Below are 22303 nucleotides of genomic sequence, written 5' to 3'. Positions count from 1 at the left end.
GACATCAGGCACCCAGAAAAGCAACCCAAGTCTTCAAAAGGAGGTAGGAAAAAATATAAAAGACAAAAAGAGAGACAAAAGAGGGAGGGACGGAGTTCCATCCTGGGAAGGGAGTCTTAAAAAGAGAGAAGTTTCCAAACACCAGGAAACCTTCTCACTGCCGAATCTGTGCCGAGATTTGGAAGCACAGAGGGCAACATAACAGGGAGGAAAAATAAATAAACACACACCATTAGCAAGCAGGGGCTGGGCAGAGAGGCACGGTGCGGGCTGCATCGCTTAGAGTAAGGACCTGGCCTGAATACCCTGAACACTATCTGAGCGCAATAATTTGGGCTAGCAAACCAGACTGTGGGATATCTACCACGCGAAAAACCAGCCCTAACCTAAGACACCACCAGGCCCGTGCACTGAACAAAGGACTGAACAGAGATAGCCAGCTGCAGACCTTCCCCCTCCAGTGACAGGCAGCCAGAACCGGAAGGGGGCAATCGCAGCCCCAGAGAGACATTATCTATAAAACTGTAAGCAGGCTTCTTTGCTAACTAAAACTTCTTGGGGGTCTGGACGATCAACATCTGCCTGAGAAGGTGCGCCGGTTGTACACCTAGATAACCGAGCAGCGGGGAGGCGATAAGTCGCAGCAATCGCGCTTGCCAAACACCTCATCACCTGAGCTGCTTGGACCTGGGAAGGGCACAAAACGCAGGCACAACTGAATCTGAGCTTCTGAGGACTACCCGAGTGCCTGAACCTGAGCAGCTTGGACCTGGGAGATGCAGGCGGCCACGGATAGTTCCTGGCGGGGCAACCTAGAGCCTGAGCAGTGTGGGCAGGGAGGCTACACGCGCCATGAGCAGGGGCAGACCCAGTGTGGCCGAGGCACTGCAAGCACACGCCAGAGTTATTTGTTTGCAGCGTCCCTCCCTCCCCACAGTGCGACTGAACAAGTGAGCCTAAAAAAAAAAGTGTCCTCCACCGTCCCCTTTGTGTCAGGGCAGAAACCAGACACTGAAGAGACCAGCAAACAGAAGAAGCTATAACAGAGGGAACCGCCTTGGAAGCTACAGGCAATAGATTAAAACCCTGTGGTTACTACCAACTACATAGGAAGGGGCCTATAGATCTTGAGAAATATAAATCAGACCAAGGAACTAGCCAAAAATGAACTGAACCCACAATACTCACAACAAAACCAGACAAAGTCCTAGATATATTTTTACTATTTTTACGATCATTCTTTCTTTTTTTTTTAATTTTTTTAAAAAATTTTAAGTCCTCTATTATTCCTTTAATTTTCACTTTTATAACCTATTATTTTGCAAAAAAAAAAAAGACCCTATTTTTTTTACAGCAAACTTCATATATATGTTTTTTATAATTTTTTGACATTTTTTTTTCTTTTCTTTAACATTGTATTTTTGAAATTCCAAACTCTACTCTAGATTTTTAATTTTAGCTTTTTGGTATTTATTATCAATTTTGTACCTATAGTTTTTTTTTATAATTTCTGTGACTTTTTTTTTCTCTGTTTCTTTCTCTTCTTCTTTTCTATAACATTGTATATCTGAAATTCCAATCCCTACTCTAGATTTTTAATTTATGCTTTTTGGTATTTGATATCAATTTTTTACCTGTATTTTCTTTATAATTTTTGCGACTTTGTTTTTGTTTTTGTTTTCCTCTCTTTCTTTTTCTTCTTCTTCTTTTTTTTTTAACACTGTATTTTGAAATTCCAAACTCTACTCTAGATTTTTAACTTTTGCTTTTTGGTATTAGTTATCAATTTTCTACCTATATTTTCTTTATAATTTTTGCGACCTTGTTTGTTTTTGTTTGTTCATTTTTTCTCTCTTTCTTTTCCTTCTTCTTTTCTTTAACATTGTATTTTTGAAATTCCAAACTCTACTCTAGATTTTTAAATTTTGCTTTCATGTATTTGTTACCAATTTTGTACCTTTAAGAACCCAATCTTCAGTGCCCATTTTTCACTAGGGAGCGAGATTACTGGCTTGACTGCTCTCTCTCCCTTTGGACTCTCCTTTTTCTCCACCAGGTCGCCTGTGTCTCCTCCCTAACTCCTCTCTACTCTACCCAACTCTGTGAATTTCTGTGTGTTCCAGGTGGTGGAGAACACTTAGGGAACTGCTTACTGGCTCGATCTGTCTCCCTCCTTTTCATTCCCCCCTTTTATCCTTCTGGCCACCTCTGTCTCCTTCCTCCTTCTTCTCTCCTCTGTATAACTCCGTGAATATCTCTGAACGGTCCACTTGTGGAGTGCACATAAGGAAGTGATTACTGGCTAGCCCACTCTCTCCTCTACTGATTCCACCTCATCTCATTCGGGTCACCTCTAACTCCCTCCTCCCTCTTCTCTTCTCCATGTAACGCTGTGAACCTCTCTGGGTGACCCTCACAGTAGAGAAACTTTTCATCTTTAACGTAGATGTTTTATCAATGGTGCTGTATAGAGGAGAAGTTTTGAAACTACTGTAAAAATAAGACCAATAACTGGAAGCAGGAGGCTTAAGTCCAAACCCTGACTCCAGGGAACTCCTGACTCCAAGGAACATTAATTGACAGGAGCTCATCAAACGCCTCCATACCGACACTGAAACCAAGCACCACACAAGGGCCAACAAGTTCCAGGGCAAGACATACCAAGCAAATTCTCCAGCAACACAGGAACACAGCCCTGAGCTCCAAGATACAGGCTGCTCAAAGTCACCCCAAAACCATAGACATCTCATAACTCATTACTGGACACTTCATTGCACTCCAGAGAGAAGAAATACAGCTCCCCCACCAGAACACCGACACAAGCTTCCCTCTCCAGGAAACCTTGACAAGCCACCTGTACAAACCCACACACATTAAGGAAATGCCACAATAAAGAGAACTCCACAATCTGCCAGAATACAGAAAGGACACCCCAAACTCAGCAATTTAAACAAGACGAGGAGACAGAGGAATACCCAGCAGATAAAGGAACAGGATAAATGCCCACCAAACCAAACAAAAGAGGAAGAGATAGGGAAACTACCTGATAAAGAATTCCAAATAATGATAGTGAAATTGATCCAAAATCTTGAAATCAAAATGGAATCACAGATAAATAGCCTGGAGGCAAGGATTGAGAAGATGCAAGAAAGGTTTAACAAGGACCTAGAAGAAATAAAAAAGAGTCAATATATAATGAATAATGCAATAAATGAAATTAAAAACACTCTGGAGGCAACAAATAGTGGAATAACAGAGGCAGAAGATAGGATTAGTGAAGTAGAAGATAGAATGGTAGAAATAAATGAATCAGAGAGGATAAAAGAAAAACAAATTAAAAGAAATGAGGACAATCTCAGAGACCTCCAGGATAATATTAAATGCTACAACATTCGAATCATACGGGTCCCAGAAGAAGAAGACAAAAAGAAAGACCATGAGAAAATACTTGAGGAGATAATAGTTGAAAACTTCCCTAAACCTAACCCTAACCCTAACCCTAAAATGGGGAAGGAAATAATCACCCAAGTCCAAGAAACCCAGAGAGTCCCAAACAGGATAACCCCAAGGTGAAACACCCCAAGACACATATTAATCAAATTAACAAAGATCAAACACAAAGAACAAATATTAAAAACAGCAAGGGAAAAACAACAAATAACACACAAGGGAATTCCCATAAGGATAACAGCTGATCTTTCAATAGAAACTCTTCTAGCCAGGAGGGAATGGCAAGACATACTTAAAATGATGAAAGAAAATAACCTACAGCCCAGATTATTGTACCCAGCAAGGATCTCATTCAAATATGAAGGAGAAATCAAAAGCTTTTCAGACAAGCAAAAGCTGAGAGAATTCTGCACCACCAAACCAGCTCTCCAACAAATACTAAAGGATATTCTCAGACAGGAAACACAAAAACGGTGTATAAATTCGAACCCAAAACAATAAAGTAAATGGCAACGGGATCATACTTATCAGTAATTACCTTAAACGTAAATGGGTTGAATGCCCCAACCAAAAGACAAAGACTGGCTGAATGGATACAAAAACAAGACCCCTACATATGTTGTCTACAAGAGACCCACCTCAAAACAGGGGACACATACAGACTGAAAGTGAAGGGCTGGAAAAAGATTTTCCATGCAAATAGGGACCAAAAGAAAGCAGGAGTAGCAATACTCGTATCAGATAAAATAGACTTTAAAACAAAGGCTGTGAAAAGAGACAAAGATGGTCACTACATAATGATCAAAGGGTCAATCCAAGAAGAAGATATAACAATTAAAAATATATATGCACCCAACATGGGAGCACTGCAATATGTAAGACAAATGCTAACAAGTATGAAAGGAGAAATTAACAATAACACAATAATAGTGGGAGACTTTAATACCCCGCTCACACCTATGGATAGATCAACTAAACAGAAAATTAACAAGGAAACACAAACTTTAAAAGATACAATAGACCAATTAGACCTAATTGATATCTATAGGACATTTCACCCCAAAACAATGAATTTCACCTTTTTCTCAAGCGCACATGGAACCTTCTCCAGGATAGATCACATCCTGGGCCATAAATCTAGCCTTGGTAAATTCAAAACAATAGAAATCATTCCAAGCATCTTTTCTGACCACAATGCAGTAAGATTAGATCTCAATTACAGGAGAAAAACTATTAAAAATTCCAACATATGGAGGCTGAACAACACGCTGCTGAATAACCAACAAATCACAGAAGAAATCAAAAAAGAAATCAAAATTTGCATAGAAACGAATGAAAATGAAAACACAACAACCCAAAACCTGTGGGACACGGTAAAAGCAGTCCTAAGGGGAAAGTTCATAGCAATACAGGTATACCTCAAGAAACAAGAAAAAAGTCAAAAAAATAACCTAACTCTACACCTAAAGCAACTAGAAAAGGAAGAAATGAAGAACCCCAGGGTTAGTAGAAGGAAAGAAATCTTAAAAATTAGGGCAGAAATATATGCAAAAGAAACAAAAGAGACCATAGCAAAAATCAACAAAGCCAAAAGCTGGTTCTTTGAAAGGATAAATAAAATTGACAAACCATTAGCCAGACTCATCAAGAAACAAAGGGGGAAAAATCAAATCAATAAAATTGGAAATGAAAATAGAGAGATGACGACAGACAACACAGAAATACAAAAGATCATAAGAGACTACTATCAACAATTATATGCCAATAAAATGGACAACGTGGAAGAAATGGACAAATTCTTAGAAAAGTACAACTTTCCAAAACTCGACCAGGAAGAAATAGAAAATCTTAACAGACCCATCACAAGCACGGAAATTGAAACTGTAATCAAAAATCTTCCAGCAAACAAAAGCCCAGGTCCAGACGGCTTCACAGCTGAATTCTACCAAAAATTTAGAGAAGAGCTAACACCTATCCTGCTCAAACTCTTCCAGAAAATTGCAGAGGAAGGTAAACTTCCAAACTCATTCTATGAGGCCACCATCACCCTAATACCAAAACCTGACAAAGATGCCACAAAAAATGAAAACTACAGGCCAGTATCACTGACGAACATAGATGCAAAAATCCTTAACAAAATTCTAGCAATCAGAATCTAACAACACATTAAAAAGATCATACACCATGACCAAGTGGGCTTTATCCCAGAGATGCAAGGATTCTTCAATATCCGCAAATCAATCAATGTAATACACCACATTAACAAATTGAAAAATAAAAACCATATGATTATCTCAATAGATGCAGAGAAAGCCTTTGACAAAATTCAACATCCATTTATGATAAAAACTCTCCAGAAAGCAGGAATAGAAGGGACATACCTCAACATAATAAAAGCTATATATGACAAACCCACAGCAAACATTATCCTCAATGGTGAAAAATTGAAAGCATTTCCTCTAAAGTCAGGAACAAGACAAGGGTGCCCACTTTCACCATTACTATTCAACATAGTTTTGGAAGTTTTGGCCACAGCAATCAGAGCAGAAAAAGAAATAAAAGGAATCCAAATTGGAAAAGAAGTAAAGCTCTCACTGTTTGCAGATGACATGATCCTCTACATAGAAAACCCTAAAGACTCCACCAGAAAATTACTAGAAGTAATCAATGATTACAGTAAAGTTGCAGGATATAAAATCAACACACAGAAATCCCTTGCATTCCTATACACTAATAATGAGAAAACAGAAAGAGAAATTAAGGAAACAATTCCATTCACCATTGCAACAGAAAGAATAAAATACTTAGGAATATATCTACCTAAAGAAACTAAAGACCTATATATAGAAAACTATAAAACACTGGTGAAAGAAATCAAAGAGGACACTAACAGATGGAGAAATATACCATGTTCATGGATTGGAAGAATCAATATAGTGAAAATGAGTATACTACCCAAAGCAATCTATACATTCAATGCAATCCCTATCAAGCTACCAACAGCATTCTTCACAGAGCTAGAACAAATAATTTCACAATTTGTATGGAAAAACAAAAAACCTCGAATAGCCAAAGCTATCTTGAGAAAGAAGAATGGAACTGGAGGAATCAACCTACCTGACTTCAGGCTCTACTACAAAGCCACAGTCATCAAGACAGTATGGTACTGGCACAAAGACAGAAATATAGATCAATGGAACAAAATAGAAAGCCCAGAGATAAATCCACGCACATATGGACACCTTATCTTTGACAAAGGAGGCAAGAATATACAATGGATTAAAGACAATCTCTTTAACAAGTGGTGCTGGGAAAACTGGTCAACCACTTGTAACAGAATGAAACTAGAACACTTTCTAACACCATACACAAAAATAAACTCAAAATGGATTAAAGATCTAAACGTAAGACCAGAAACTATAAAACTCCTAGAGGAGAACATAGGCAAAACACTCTCCAACATAAATCACAGCAGGATCCTCTATGACCCACCTCCCAGAATATTGGAAATAAAAGCAAAAATAAACAAATGGGACCTAATTAAACTTAAAAGCTTCTGAACATCAAAGGAAACTATTAGCAAGGTGAAAAGGCAGCCTTCAGAATGGGAGAAAATAATAACAAATGAAGCAACTGACAAACAACTAATCTCAAAAATATACAAGCAACTCCTACAGCTCAACTCCAGAAAAATAAATGACCCAATCAAAAAATGAGCCAAAGAACTAAATAGACATTTCTCCAAAGAAAACATACAGATGGCTAACAAACACATGAAAATATGCTCAACATCACTCATTATCAGAGAAATGCAAATCAAAACCACTATGAGGTACCATTTCACACCAGTCAGAATGGCTGCGATCTAAAAATCTACGAGCAATAAATGCTGGAGAGGGTGTGGAGAAAAGGGAACCCTCTTACACTGTTGGTGGGAATGCAAACTAGTACAGCCACTATGGAGAACAGTGTGGAGATTCCTTAAAAAACTGGAAATAGACCTGCTTTATGATCCAGCAATCCCACTGCTGGGCATACACACTGAGGAAACCAGAAGGGAAAGAGACACGTGTACCCCAATGTTCATCACAGCACTGTTTATAATAGCCAGGACATGGAAGCAACCTAGATGTCCATCAGCAGATGAATGGATAAGAAAGCTGTGGTACATATACACAATGGAGTATTATTCAGCCATTAAAAAGAATACATTTGAATCCATTCTAATGAGGTGGATGAAACTGGAGCCTATTATACAGAGTGAAGTAAGCCAGAAAGAAAAACACCAATACAGTATACTAACGCATATATATGGAATTTAGAAAGATGGTAACAATAACCCTGTGTACGAGACAGCAAAAGAGACACTGATGTATAGAACAGTCTTATGGACTCTGTGAGAGAGGGAGAGGGTGGGAAGATTTGGGAGAATGGCATTGAAACATGTATAATATCATGTATGAAACGAGTTGACAGTCCAGGTTCGATGCACGATACTGGATGCTTGGGGCTGGTGCACTGGGACAACCCAGAGGGATGGTATGTGGAGGGAGGAGGGAGGAGGGTTCAGGGTGGGGAGCACATGTATACCTGTGGTGGATTCATTTCGATGTTTGGCAAAACTAATACAATATTGTAAAGTTTAAAAATAAAATAAAATTAAACTAAAAAAAAAATAAAGTTATTCTGCCAGCACTCAAAAAATAAATAAATAAAATAAATCTATTTAGCACTTTCCTATACAGTAACAATCTTGCTTAATCACCATAAATTCTTCCTCACTTATCTATCAGTGAACACTTTTCACCAGGTAGCTACAATATCTTTGAAAAGAGTATCTACATAGATTCCTTAGACAGATGATGGGCAGATAGACAGTTAGATGGACACATAGACAGAGCTGATAGATGGTAGACGTGTGCACAGGAAACAGGCAATAATGGAGCACAAGGAGGGCATATGGAGAAGTGGAGGATGGGGAGCAGGGAAGCAGGAGTTGGGGGAGGGCTGGGACTGGGAGGAACCAAGGCCAGTTTCCTAGAGACATGACCTGTGAGCTCACATGGGAACCAGAGCTTCGGAGAGCCCTACGCTGGGTCCAATGCTCTGCTGTCATCGTTTTGAAGTCCTTCCCAATTTTAAGCAAAGTTCCCCATATTTTCATCTTGCACTGGTCACATCAGTTATGTAGCCAGTCCTGGGAGAGAATTTCTAGGTTCTCCAGAAAACAGAGCCTGAGGCAAAAGCAGACATGCTAGCACATTACTGAGGAACATACCCCAGAGAAACAGCATCGTGTATGAAAGGGGACAACACAGGAAAAGAGGAGGACACATGGGAGAGGTATAGAGCCAGCTGTCGGCTAGCGGGAGGGTGACTGATGCCTCCACTTCCCAGGATGTCCTCAGAGAGGCCAGCTGAGCCCTGCATCCCGCATGTGCATGTGCACTGGCTGTTGGAGGAGAAAAGAATTTACTGTCAGCTTCCTCTTCTCCATCTTCCATTAGTCAAAAGCCATCATGTTGAGCTGTAGACTCCTCGCACTTACAAGAAAAGTCAGCATTTTCTCCAAGCAGCAGCCAGGAAAGCCTAGCAGGCAGGACTCTGGCCTGGGTATGGCTGCAGCAACCCTCTCACCATCAACAACACTCACAGCCCCATCCCAGAGCAGCTCCTTAGAACGCTGCCAGGACTGCCTACCCACCTCCACCCAGTCACAGAGCCAGACAGTGGCAGAAGCCAAGTCCCATACACACCCACGCGAGATGTATCTACACAGCAGATGAGCACAGAGCAATGGCAGGGAGTGCCACAGCCACTCCCAAGAACAGCACATAGCAAATGCAACACTGATACAAGCATCTGGACACACAAAAACAATCTGCATGACCCAACTCATGAAGTTAAGAAAATATGTACCACTGCAGAGTTATTCTTAGGACTCCAAGGTGAGCTGGAAAAGTTAGGAAGAAAAGCTACAAAGTGATTACTATAAAAACGTGGATAATGGCCCATGTGAGAAGGAGGGAAAGGACAGTGATGCCAGAGAGTTTAAGGACACTGATTCAAATGTTGCTGTTAAGGTCACTGATTCAAATGTTGCTGACAGATAAAGTGAGATGGACTTTTCTTACAAGCACTGGGTCTGACACTATGGAGGAGGTCAGTGGTCACCTTGGATTATTCAAGTGAAGTCAAGAGAAAGTGGGGAAGAAATAGAGGACAGGTGGTGCGGAAACTCTGAGATTTATTTGGAAAGGAAAGGATAAATGTAGGGCTGTAACTGGAGATGGGAAGGTTTTGCTTCTTTCTGTTTTAAGGTGTACTGGTCTGCACATGTACTTATGAGAATTCCCTAGTTGATGGGAAAACTGATAGAAGAGAGGGAAGGAGAGCCTGGTCCAGGTCTTCCACCAGCTGGAGATGAGGCATCTCTGCACCAGTCAGGGGGTAGGAGGAGCATGGACAACCCACACAGTCACAGAAGAGAAGGCAAGTGAAAGTGCCATGTGCAGGGAAGTGGGCAGCTGGGGTCAGTGGATGTGGGAGAAGCTCTTTCCTGTTATAAAAATAAAAGCTGAAGGTAGGAATGAGAATGAGGAAAAGGGGCTAAGAGTTTTGAAAACAGATAATGTATGAAACAGTCAACTCAGAGAGCAGAAGAATAAGTTCTAGGGGAAAACAGCATGATTACCTGTAGGGATCGCCTGAACTAGCGATCAGGACTCTAAAGTAAACAGGCACTGCGGCTGTGTGTGCTTCTCCACCAGTTAGCTGATGCAAGTGCAAGTTGGCAGAAGCATGGACAGATGCTGAAAAAGTAGAAAATTATATAGCATTAGAGGCTCCTTTTCAGAATACTCTCAAATTAGGAAGGGAACTTTGAACTCAATAGTGGTCATTCAACATAAAAACAAGAAAGCAAATTATTACCTAAAGTAATATAAGCCAAACCAATAAAAATGAACATCTTGGCAATGCTAAGTTTTAGAAGGTAGTATTAAATTAATTATGTTCAGACATTATTGCAGGATGGTGTCTAACACGCAGTAAGAATTCTAGAGAAAAGTCTGAAATCTGAAACTACAACATGTCAATTCTCCCACTGACTTAATCCATGATTCCCAGAATCTAAGAAAAAGATTTTCCCCATCTATAAAATAGAAGAGTAGAGGACTTATTTTCACATTATTAAGCAAGTAAGAAAACAGCACTTTACTATTGTCTGGAATATTAATACAAGAGCTACATTTAACTTAAGAATATGCTATATTAATAACAGTAGCATGTTTGATTACAGTCAATATGTTAATAAATTTCAGTAATGGTTACATTTATTAAAAGTAATGAAATTTTTAAATACTGGAAGTCTTCCTTTCTCTGCACAGAATAATAATGTCTGTTTTTTAAGCAGCTTTTATGTGATATAACACGTTTCCAAAAATCTGAGCGTACTTGCTCTCTTGCTTATATGTGTCAAGCACCATATCTTACCAGAAGGAAAGTCCACGCTCCTGAAAAAACCCAATCTGGTCAAAGTAATTTTTTTTAAGTTATTGGATATGTTTAATTTCATTGAAAAACATTTATATTTCTTGGACTTACAACATTCTAATTTTAGTGAAGTATATTTTTATCATTTTTGACACAGAAACATAGAGACAATGAATGTTTTCTTTAAAACCTATTATAAAGTAATTCTATCACTAGAAGGAAGAATGCAAAACAATTCAGCAACGTTTTAGTAATCTTAATGTAGGTATTGAGAATCAGGTTTTAAGCACTTACTTAGAGATTTGTTAAGAATTTCAACTTGCGTTCCTTGTATAAGAGTACAGTGCGTGTATGTGTACTAAGTTGCCTCAGTTGTATTCCACTCTTTGTAACTCTATAGACTGTAGCCCATCAGGTTTCTCTGTACATGGGATTCTTCAGGCAAGAATACTGGAGTGGATTGCCATGCCCTCCTCCAGGGGATACTCCCTACTCGGGGATGGAACTTGCGTCTCTTACATCTCCTACATTGGCAGGCAGGTTCTTTACCACTAGCACCAACTGGGAAGCCCAGAGTTTACAGTTCAGTTCAGTTCAGTTCAGTCACTCGGTCATGTCCAACTCTGCGACTTCATGGACTGCAGCACGCCAGGCTTCCCTGTCCATCACAGACTCCCAGAGCTTACTTAAACTCATGTCCATTGAGTCAGTGATGACATCCAACAATCTCATCCTCTGTCATCCCCTTCTCCTCCTGCCTTCAATCTTTCCCAGCATCAGGGTCTTTTCCAATGAGTCAGTTCTTTGCATCAGGTGGCCAAAGTATTGAAGTTTCAGCTTCAGCATCAGTCCTTCCAATGAATATTCAGGACTGACTTCCTTAAGGATGGACTGGTTGGATCTCCTTGCAGTCCAAGGGACTCCCAAGAGTCTTCTCCAACACCACAGTTCAAAAGCGTCAATTCTTCAGCACTCAGCTTTCTTTATAGTCCAACTCTCACATCCATACATGACTACTAAAAAAACCATAGCCTTGACTAGATGAACCTTTGTTGGCAAAGTAATGTCTCTGCTTTTTAATATGCTGTCTAGGTTGGTCATAGCTTTTCCTCCATGAAGCAAGCATCTTTTAATTTCATGGCTGCAGTCACTATTTGCAGGGATTTTGGACCCCCCCAAAAAAAATAAAATAAAATAAAATCTGTCACTGTTTCCATTGCTTTGTCATCTATTTGCCATGGGAAAGAATAAGACACAACAATTGGCTGAAATCTTACAGATAATTAAGTAATTTCTTATTAGGGAAAGGATAAAACTAACAAATTTGCAATAAGATTGCAAGACTAGATCATTTTGTTAAGGAGCATTTTTATTAATATGTGTGTGTGTGTGTGTGTATGTGTGTGAATATGTATGTTAGGTATAACTCATTATTTCAAAAGGTATTTATATAAAATAGAGGATAACTAAACACATGAATTTATTCCTCCAAAAATTTTCATTTTAAGGTCATTTAGACAATAATGCAAAGAAAGGATATATAATTGGTATCTAGAGCACTATTGCATTTATTACTAGAATATGAATGACTTATGCTACTGGTATATAACAACAAGATAGTTAAAAGTTAACTTTCATTGAATGAGTATATTTGATCTTATGTGATCCTCTATTTTGAGTAGCTTTCTCTTGTCTTGTAATATAAAGCAGAACATAAAGGAAGAGCCTAGTCTTTTGGGTTAAGACAAATTTTACAAGAAGAAATGAAAGAGAAAGAAAACTCAAATTCAGCAGCAGCAAAAAACAAACAAGGGAAGGAGAGTAGCTTGGGACTATAAATACTGAACAACAGAAACCTAGAAAGAAAAAATTCAGACATCTAGAATTTCTCTGAATTTTAAAAACGCATGCACCAACTGTATGTTGCACTGCACCTGGGAGGTCTGGGGCAGTGCCACCTCAGACAACTGAGTGTGTCCACAACAAAAGCTGTGGCTGCTCACTATGTGAGACACAAGGCTAGTGGCAGAGCCCTATTCTCCTAAAAGATCACTAAGGAAAGAGAGTAGGTTGAAAAACTCCTAAGAATGGTCCTCATATTCTACAATCTGGAAAGAAGCAAACTCAAGACATGGATGAGTGGGCAACTCTGCAAATACTCAGGGGAAGACTTTCAGTAGCAGAAGCCCCTACAGCCTCCTGGGGGGTCAGAAACAAGAGGAGATATGGGGGTATATCATCCTCTGTAGGAGAGGACAGCAAAAAATCAATGGCAATAGGTTCTAGGAGGAGACTATCGTAGGATTTCAGTGGGAAAATCAAGTCTGAGAATACAGAACAAAGGTTGTATGTCTCCTTTTCCTACCCTTAGACCCTCAGGCTGCAGAAATGTAGATAGAATAGACAACCAGCCCTCAAAACATAGCACCTAAGTAACAAACCAAACCACTGTCCAGAAGAAGGGAAATATATGCTGGAGAGAATGTGGAGAAGAGGCAACCCTCCTGCACTGTTGGTGAGAATGTAAACTGATACAGACATTATGGAGAACACTATGCAGATTCCTTAAAAAACTAGGAATAAATCTACCATATGACCCACTAATCCCACTACTGGGCATATACCCTGAGAAAAATCTCAATTCTAAAAGATACATGTACCCCAATATTCACTGCAGCACTATTATAGCCAGGACATGGAAACAGCCTGGAAAACCATCAACAGATGAATGAATAAAGAAGATGTAGTATATAGATATATAGATATATGAGTGTGTGTGTGTGTATATATATACAATGGAATATTAACCATAAAAAAGAATGAATCTGAGTCAGTTGTAGCAAGGTGGATGAACATAGAGACTGTTATACAGAGTAAAGTAAGTCAAAAAGAGAAAAGCAAACATATTAATAGTGTATTACTGCATATATTGGGCTTCCCTGATAGCTCAACTGGTAAAGAATCCACCTGCAATGCAGGAGACTTGTGTTCAATCCGGGTTGGGAAGATTCCCTGGAGAAGGGAAAGGCTACCCACTCCAGTATTCTGGCTTGTAGAATTCCATGGACTGTATAGTCCATGGGGTCACAAAGAGTCGGACACAACTGAGCAACTTTCACTTTCACACTTCACTTCACTGCATATATTGGGCTTCCTAGGTGGCTCAGTGGGTAAAGAATCCTCTTGCAATGCAGAGATGCAGGAGACACAGGTTCAATTCCTGGGTTGGATAGATCCCCTGGAGGAGGGCACAGCAACCCACTCCAGTATTCTTGCCTGAAGAATCCCCTGGGCAAGAGAAGCCTGGATGGGCTTATGTCCACAGGGTCAAAAAGAGTCGGACATAACTGAAGCAACTGAGCACACAAGCATATATAATATATTGAAGCTAGAAAAATGGTACTGATGAACCTATTTTTAGGAAAGGAATGGAGATGCAGATGTTGAAAATGGATTTGTAGACTCAGCGGGGGGAGGAGAGTGTGGGATGAATTGAGAAGTACCATTGACATATATACACTAGCATGTGTAAAATAGCTGGTGAGATTTTGCTATATAACACAGGGAACCCAGTCTGGTGCTCTGTGATGACGCAGAGGGGCAGGATGCATAGAGGAGAGGGAAAATCAAGAGAAAGGGGATATATCTTCCAGGTGTTCAAGCTGGATTTAGAAAAGGCAGAGAAGCAAGAGATCAAATTGCCAATATCGATTGGGTCACAGAAAAAGCAAGAGAATTCCAGAAAAACATCTACTTCTGCTTCATTGACTACACTAAAGCCTTTGACTGTGTGGATCACAACATATTGTGGAAAATTCTTAATGAGATGGGAATACCAGACCACCTTACCTGCCTCCTGAGAAATCTGAATGTAGGTCAAGAAGCAGTAGTTAGGACTAGACATGGAAAAACAAACTGGTTCCAAATAGGGAAAGGAGTACATCAAGGCTGTATATTGTCACCCTGCTTATTTAACTTCTATGCAGAGTACATCATGTGAAATGCTGGGCTGAATGAAGCACAAGCTAGAATCAAGATTGCCAGGAGAAATATCAATAACCTCAGATATGCAGATGACACCACCCTTATGACAGAAAGTAAAGAGGAACTAAAGAATCTCTTGATGAAAGTGAAAGAGCAGAGTGAAAAGTCTGGCTTAAAATTCAACATTCAGAAAACCAAGATCATGGCATCCAGTCCCGTCACTTCATGGCAAATAGATGGGTAAATAATGGAAACAGTGACAGACTTTACTTTCTTGGCTCCAAAACTACTGCAGATGGTGACTGCAGCCATGAAATTAAAAGACGCTTGCTCCTTGGAAGAAATGCTATGACAAACCTAGACAGCATATTAAAAAGCAGAGATGTTACTTTGCTAACAAAGGTCCATCTAGTCAAAGCTATGGTTTTCCCAGTAGTCATGTATGGATGTGAGAGTTGGACCATAAAGCTGAGTGCCAAAGAATTGATGCTTTTTAACTGTGGTGTTGGAGAAGACTCATGAGACTCCCTCAGACTGCAAGAAGATCCAACCAGTCCATCGTAAGGGACTGAATATTCATTGGAAGGACTGATGCTGAGGCTGAAGCTCCAGTACTTTGGCCACCAGATGCAAAGAGCTGACTCATTGGAAAATACCCTGATGAGGGAAAGATCAAAGGCAGGAGGAGACAGGGATGATAGAAGTTGAGATGGTTGGATGTCATCACTGACTCAATGGACATGAGTTTGAGCAAGCTCATGAATTGGTGACAAAGAAGCCTGGCATGATGCGATCCATGGGGTCGCAAAGAGACACAACTGAGTGACTAAATCGAACTGAACTGATGACTGTTTCACGTTGTAATACAGCAGAAACCAACACAACATTGTAAAGCAATTTTCCTCCAATTAAATAATTTTTTAAAAAACAAAGGAAATATAGCAAAAAGAATTCACCCACATGATGTAAGAATGGAAAGTTCCAGCAAAGTGCACTGTAAACCACGAACTGCATAATAATGTATGCCATGGCAATAACCCAATGAACTACAGTTTAAGAGCATTTCAGCAAGTGAATGACAGAAAGAGAATTCAGTCATATAGAAAACACAATCCAAAGAACAAAAATGGATCTCCTACAAGTACTTTACACTGCAAAAGAATTTTAAAGAAAATTAATTTAATAAAATAAGAGCTCAAAGGCAAAACAATAAGACAGAAAAAGGAATGTTGAGTTAAAGGGGAAATTTGAGAACTAAAAATTAAGGTCTGCATTACTGTAGATCTACTAAATAAATTAGAAGCAGCAATAAAAAAGCTTGAAAATTTAAATAGCATGGAGAATGTCTTGAAATGCCTAGAAATGCATTAATCAGAGGAAATTAAAAGAAACAAATAAATGTAAAGAGCAGATAAATGATATCCTTCATTGAAAATAGATTAGGAAAGATGTGCAGAGAAATACAGAAGCATTTCCCTAAATTTAGAATAAAACAAATTAAAAATTTTAAATATACTTTCTGACATGGAAAAAGGCCACAGAAAAAGTAAGACTGCTAGCTTCTTTTTAAGTTACTAAATTTCAAAGGTAAAGTCAGAATTCTTCAAGCATCCAGGAAGAAAAAATAAGTAACATTAAAGGAGAAAGATCACACTGGTTTCAAGCTTTTCAACAGTGACATCTGAGAGCAGGAAGTAATGGAATATATCTCCAAAACCCTCAGGGGAAAACAGCATGGAATAATATCATAATGACCTACTAGTTCCTCAGATAGAAAAACAACTAACAGAGATTCTCAAGTGCTCAATATTACTGGGCTTTCTTTTTAAGTACAAATTGTATTGAATGGTATTAAAAAATATTTTGTGTAGACCACAGTGAAAATTTCATTAAAAACATATACTTGGTTTTTTAAACATTTGCTTCTTCTTTGTGTGTTTAACTTGTAATGTTTTTTATTGAAATATAGATGATACACAATGTTGTTAAATTCAGGTTACAACAAAGTTACAGTTATAAATATATATTTTATTCTTTTCTAGTATAATTCACTACAAGATAGAATTTAGTTCCCTGTGCTATACAGTAGAATCTTGCTATGTATTTTATACATAGCAGTGAAATAAATAAATTTTTAAATTTTAAATATATATATATATATATATATATACACATATTGGTTGTTGTTTAGTTGCTAAGTCATTTCTGACTCTTTTGTGACCCTGGACTACAGCCCACCAGGTTCCCAGGTCCACGGGACTTTCCAGGCAAGAATACTGGAGTGGGTTGCCATTTCCTTCTCCAGGGGATCTTCCCAGCCCAGGGATCAAACCCGTGTCTCCTGCATTGGCAGGCACACTGCGAGTTCTTTACACTGAGGCTCTAAAGAACTCTGTGTGTGTGTGTGTGCACAAATGTGTGTATAGTTGTGTGCATCTGTTAACCCCATACTCATAATTTATCCCTCCCTGCCACACATACCCCCTTGGTAACCAAAAGCTTGTTTTCTGTATGTGAATCTGTTTTTATTATATGTAAGTTCATTTGACTATTTTTTTAAATTTAAATATAAGTGATATTATATGGTATGTATCTTTGTTTGTCTTGCTTCACTTAGTATTGTAATCTCTAGGGCCATCTATGTTGCTTCAAATGGCATTATTTCATTCTTTTATACGGCTGAATAGTATTAGATTGTATATATACCACATCTTCTTTATCCATTCATATGTTGATGGGATTTTTTTTAATAGACAATTGAAAAATTGACAAACAAAAGAAAAATCAAGTGAAACATTTTACAATGAAGAGGTTCCTTAAAATGGTTAAGAACTAGGATTGCAGATAAAATTCAGAATTGCAACAGAATGCCTGGAAGATGATGGCTCTCAAATATAAAACAAACATTCTTAAAATTCCTAACAATTCAAAATAAAAATCTCATAAATCATAATCAAGAGGGTCCAGAGCAGGAGATGAGATTGAAAGTCACTCCACTCAGATCAGTTCAGTTCAGTTCAGTCGCTCAGTCGTGTCCGACTCCTTGCGACCCCATGAATCACAGTACGCCAGGCCTCCCTGTCCATCACCAACTCCCAGAATTCACTCAGACTCACGTCCATCGAGTCCGTGATGCCATCCAGCCATCTCATCCTCTGTCGTTCCCTTCTCCTTTTGCCCCCAATCCCTCCCAGAATCAGAGTCTTTTCCAATGAGTCAACTCTTCACATGAGGTGGCCAAAACACTGGAGTTTCAGCTTTAGCATCATTCCTTCCAAAGAAATCCCAGGGCTGATCTCCTTTAGGATGCACTGGTTGGATCTCCTTGCAGTCCAAGGGACTCTCAAGAGTCTTCTCCAACACCACAGTTCAAAAGCTTCAATTCTATTAAAAAATCCAACATATGGAGGCTGAACAACACGCTGCTGAATAACCAACAAATCACAGAAGAAATCAAAAAAGAAATCAAAATTTGCATAGAAATGAATGAAAATGAAAACACAACAACCCAAAACCTGTGGGACACGGTAAAAGCAGTCCTAAGGGGAAAGTTCATAGCAATACAGGCACACCTCAAGAAACAAGAAAAAAGTCAAATAAATAACCTAACTCTACACCTAAAGCAACTAGAAAAGGAAGAAATGAAGAACCCCAGGGTTAGTAGAAGGAAAGAAATCTTAAAAATTAGAGCAGAAATAAATGCAAAAGAAACAAAAGAGACCATAGCAAAAATCAACAAAGCCAAAAGCTGGTTCTTTGAAAGGATAAATAAAATTGACAAACCATTAGCCAGATTCATCAAGAAACAAAGGGAGAAAAATCAAATCAATAAAATTAGAAATGAAAATGGAGAGATCACGACAGACAACACAGAAATACAAAGGATCATAAGAGACTACTATCAACAATTATATGCCAATAAAATGGACAACGTGGAAGAAATGGACAAATTCTTAGAAAAGTACAACTTTCCAAAACTCGACCAGGAAGAAATAGAAAATCTTAACAGACCCATCACAAGCACGGAAATTGAAACTGTAATCAAAAATCTTCCAGCAAACAAAAGCCCAGGTCCAGACGGCTTCACAGCTGAATTCCACCAAAAATTTAGAGAAGAGCTAACACCTATCCTGCTCAAACTCTTCCAGAAAATTGCAGAGGAAGGTAAACTTCCAAACTCATTCTATGAGGCCACCATCACCCTAATACCAAAACCTGACAAAGATCCCACAAAAAAAGAAAACTACAGGCCAGTATCACTGATGAACATAGATGCAAAAATCCTTAACAAAATTCTAGCAATCAGAATCCAACAACACATTAAAAAGATCATACACCATGACCAAGTGGGCTTTATCCCAGGGATGCAAGGATTCTTCAATATCCGCAAATCAATCAATGTAATACACCACATTAACAAATTGAAAAATAAAAACCATATGATTATCTCAATAGATGCAGAGAAAGCCTTTGACAAAATTCAACATCCATTTATGATAAAAACTCTCCAGAAAGCAGGAATAGAAGGGACATACCTCAACATAATAAAAGCTATATATGACAAACCCACAGCAAACATTATCCTCAATGGTGAAAAATTGAAAGCATTTCCTCTAAAGTCAGGAACAAGACAAGGGTGCCCACTTTCACCATTACTATTCAACATAGTTTTGGAAGTTTTGGCCACAGCAATCAGAGCAGAAAAAGAAATAAAAGGAATCCAAATTGGAAAAGAAGTAAAGCTCTCACTGTTTGCAGATGACATGATCCTCTACATAGAAAACCCTAAAGACTCCACCAGAAAATTACTAGAACTAATCAAAGACTATAGTAAAGTTGCAGGATATAAAATCAACACACAGAAATCCCTTGCATTCCTATACACTAATAATGAGAAAACAGAAAGAGAAATTAAGGAAACAATTCCATTCACCATTGCAACAGAAAGAATAAAATACTTAGGAATATATCTACCTAAAGAAACTAAAGACCTATATATAGAAAACTATAAAACACTGGTGAAAGAAATCAAAGAGGACACTAACAGATGGAGAAATATACCATGTTCATGGATTGGAAGAATCAATATAGTGAAAATGAGTATACTACCCAAAGCAATCTATACATTCAATGCAATCCCTATCAAGCTACCAACAGCATTCTTCACAGAGCTAGAACAAATAATTTCACAATTTGTATGGAAAAACAAAAAACCTCGAATAGCCAAAGCTATCTTGAGAAAGAAGAATGGAACTGGAGGAATCAACCTACCTGACTTCAGGCTCTACTACAAAGCCGCAGTTATCAAGACAGTATGGTACTGGCACAAAGACAGAAATATAGATCAATGGAACAAAATAGAAAGCCCAGAGATAAATCCACGCACATATGGACACCTTATCTTTGACAAAGGAGGTTAAAGACAATCTCTGTAACAAGTGGTGCTGGGAAATCTGGTCAACCACTTGTAAAAGAATGAAACTAGAACACTTTCTAACACCATACACAAAAATAAACTCAAAATGGATTAAAGATCTAAACGTAAGACCAGAAACTATAAAACTCCTAGAGGAGAACATAGGCAAAACACTCTCTGACATACATCACAGCAGGATCCTCTATGACCCACCTCCCAGAATATTGGAAATAAAAGCAAAAATAAACAAATGGGACCTAATTAACCTTAAAAGCTTCTGCACATCAAAGGAAACTATTAGCAAGGTGAAAAGACAGCCTTCAGAATGGGAGAAGATAATAGCAAATGAAGCAACTGACAAGCAACTAATCTCAAAAATATACAAGCAACTCCTACAGCTCAACTCCAGAAAAATAAATGACCCAATCAAAAAATGGGCCAAAGAACTAAATAGACATTTCTCCAAAGAAGACATACAGATGGCTAACAAACACATGAAAATATGCTCAACATCACTCATTATCAGAGAAATGCAAATCAAAACCACTATGAGGTATCATTTCACACCAGTCAGAATGGCTGCGATCCAAAAGTCTACAAGTAATAAATGCTGGAGAGGGTGTGGAGAAAAGGGAACCCTCTTACACTGTTGGTGGGAATGCAAATTAGTACAGCCACTATGGAGAACAGTGTGGAGATTCCTTAAAAAACTGGAAATAGAACTGCCTTATGATCCAGCAATCCCACTGCTGGGCATACACACTGAGGAAACCAGAAGGGAAAGAGACACGTGTACCCCAATGTTCATCGCAGCACTGTTTATAATAGCCAGGACATGGAGGCAACCTAGATGTCCATCAGCAGATGAATGGATAAGAAAGCTGTGGTACATATACACAATGGAGTATTACTCAGCCATTAAAAAGAATACATTTGAATCCGTTCTAATGAGGTGGATGAAACTGGAGCCTATTATACAGAGTGAAGTAAGCCAGAAAGAAAAACACCAATACAGTATACTAACGCATATATATGGAATTTAGAAAGATGGTAACAATAACCCTGCGTACGAGACAGCAAAAGAGACACTGATGTATAGAACAGTCTTATGGACTCTGTGAGAGAGGGAGAGGGTGGGAAGATTTGGGAGAATGGCATTGAAACATGTAAAATATCATGTATGAAACGAGTTGCCAGTCCAGGTTCGATGCACGATACTGGATGTTTGGGGCTGGTGCACTGGGACGACCCAGAGGGATGGTATGTGGAGGGAGGAGGGAGGAGGGTTCAGGATGGGGAACACATGTATACCTGTGGCGGATTCATTTTGATATTTGGCATAACTAATACAGTTATGTAAAGTTTAAAAATAAAATAAAATTAAAACAAAAAAAAAAAGCATCAATTCTTCGGTGCTCAGCCTTCTTCACAGTCCAACTCTCACATCCATACATGACCACAGGAAAAACCACTAATCACCTTAAACTTGAAAACAGGTCAGTCTCTGCCATCAATTTAAAAACAGGTTATATAATTGAAAAAAGAGTGATTAAACCTCTCCTCAGATCTATTTTCATTAACATTAGAATAGTGTTAGGGGCTAATAAAATTTATTGAAGAAATTTTATCTTTTATCTGTAATCTGTTAATTCCAGAAAAGTTACCTCAATTTTTTCCAGTTATATACAATTAAATATGTCTAACTTTAAAAGAGCATGATTCTAGTGATCAAATTATTCTATGACTCCTATTGAAATGTAGTATCTATAGATAGATATATATTCATACACATAAATCATTCCTGAGACATATAAAGAGGCAAAAGATGCATTTACATTTACTAAGATATCTAAAATTAATGATTACTAATATTAATATTGTGATTACTTCAAGTTGTGGCATCGAGGGATTTCTTTCTACTTTACTTTAGAGCTGTCTGCTTTGTTTAAATGTATCATT

General features: G+C 38.5%; 1 protein-coding gene across 1 annotated transcript in view; it reads right to left on the bottom strand.

Moving 5' to 3' along the window:
• The window catches only part of LOC129649798 (uncharacterized), a 331142-nt gene that overhangs the window by 45408 nt on the left and 263431 nt on the right, over positions 1-22303 (bottom strand). The window contains exon 7 of the mRNA XM_055577651.1: positions 10145-10262. The gene's annotated coding sequence lies outside the window, so the exon portion shown is untranslated. The remainder of the gene's footprint in view (positions 1-10144; positions 10263-22303) is intronic.

Source organism: Bubalus kerabau, chromosome 4, assembly GCF_029407905.1.
Source record: "Bubalus kerabau isolate K-KA32 ecotype Philippines breed swamp buffalo chromosome 4, PCC_UOA_SB_1v2, whole genome shotgun sequence".
Lineage (NCBI taxonomy): Eukaryota > Metazoa > Chordata > Mammalia > Artiodactyla > Bovidae > Bubalus > Bubalus kerabau.
Note: the sequence above shows the minus strand (reverse complement) of the source record. Positions and strands in the feature narration are given on the sequence as shown.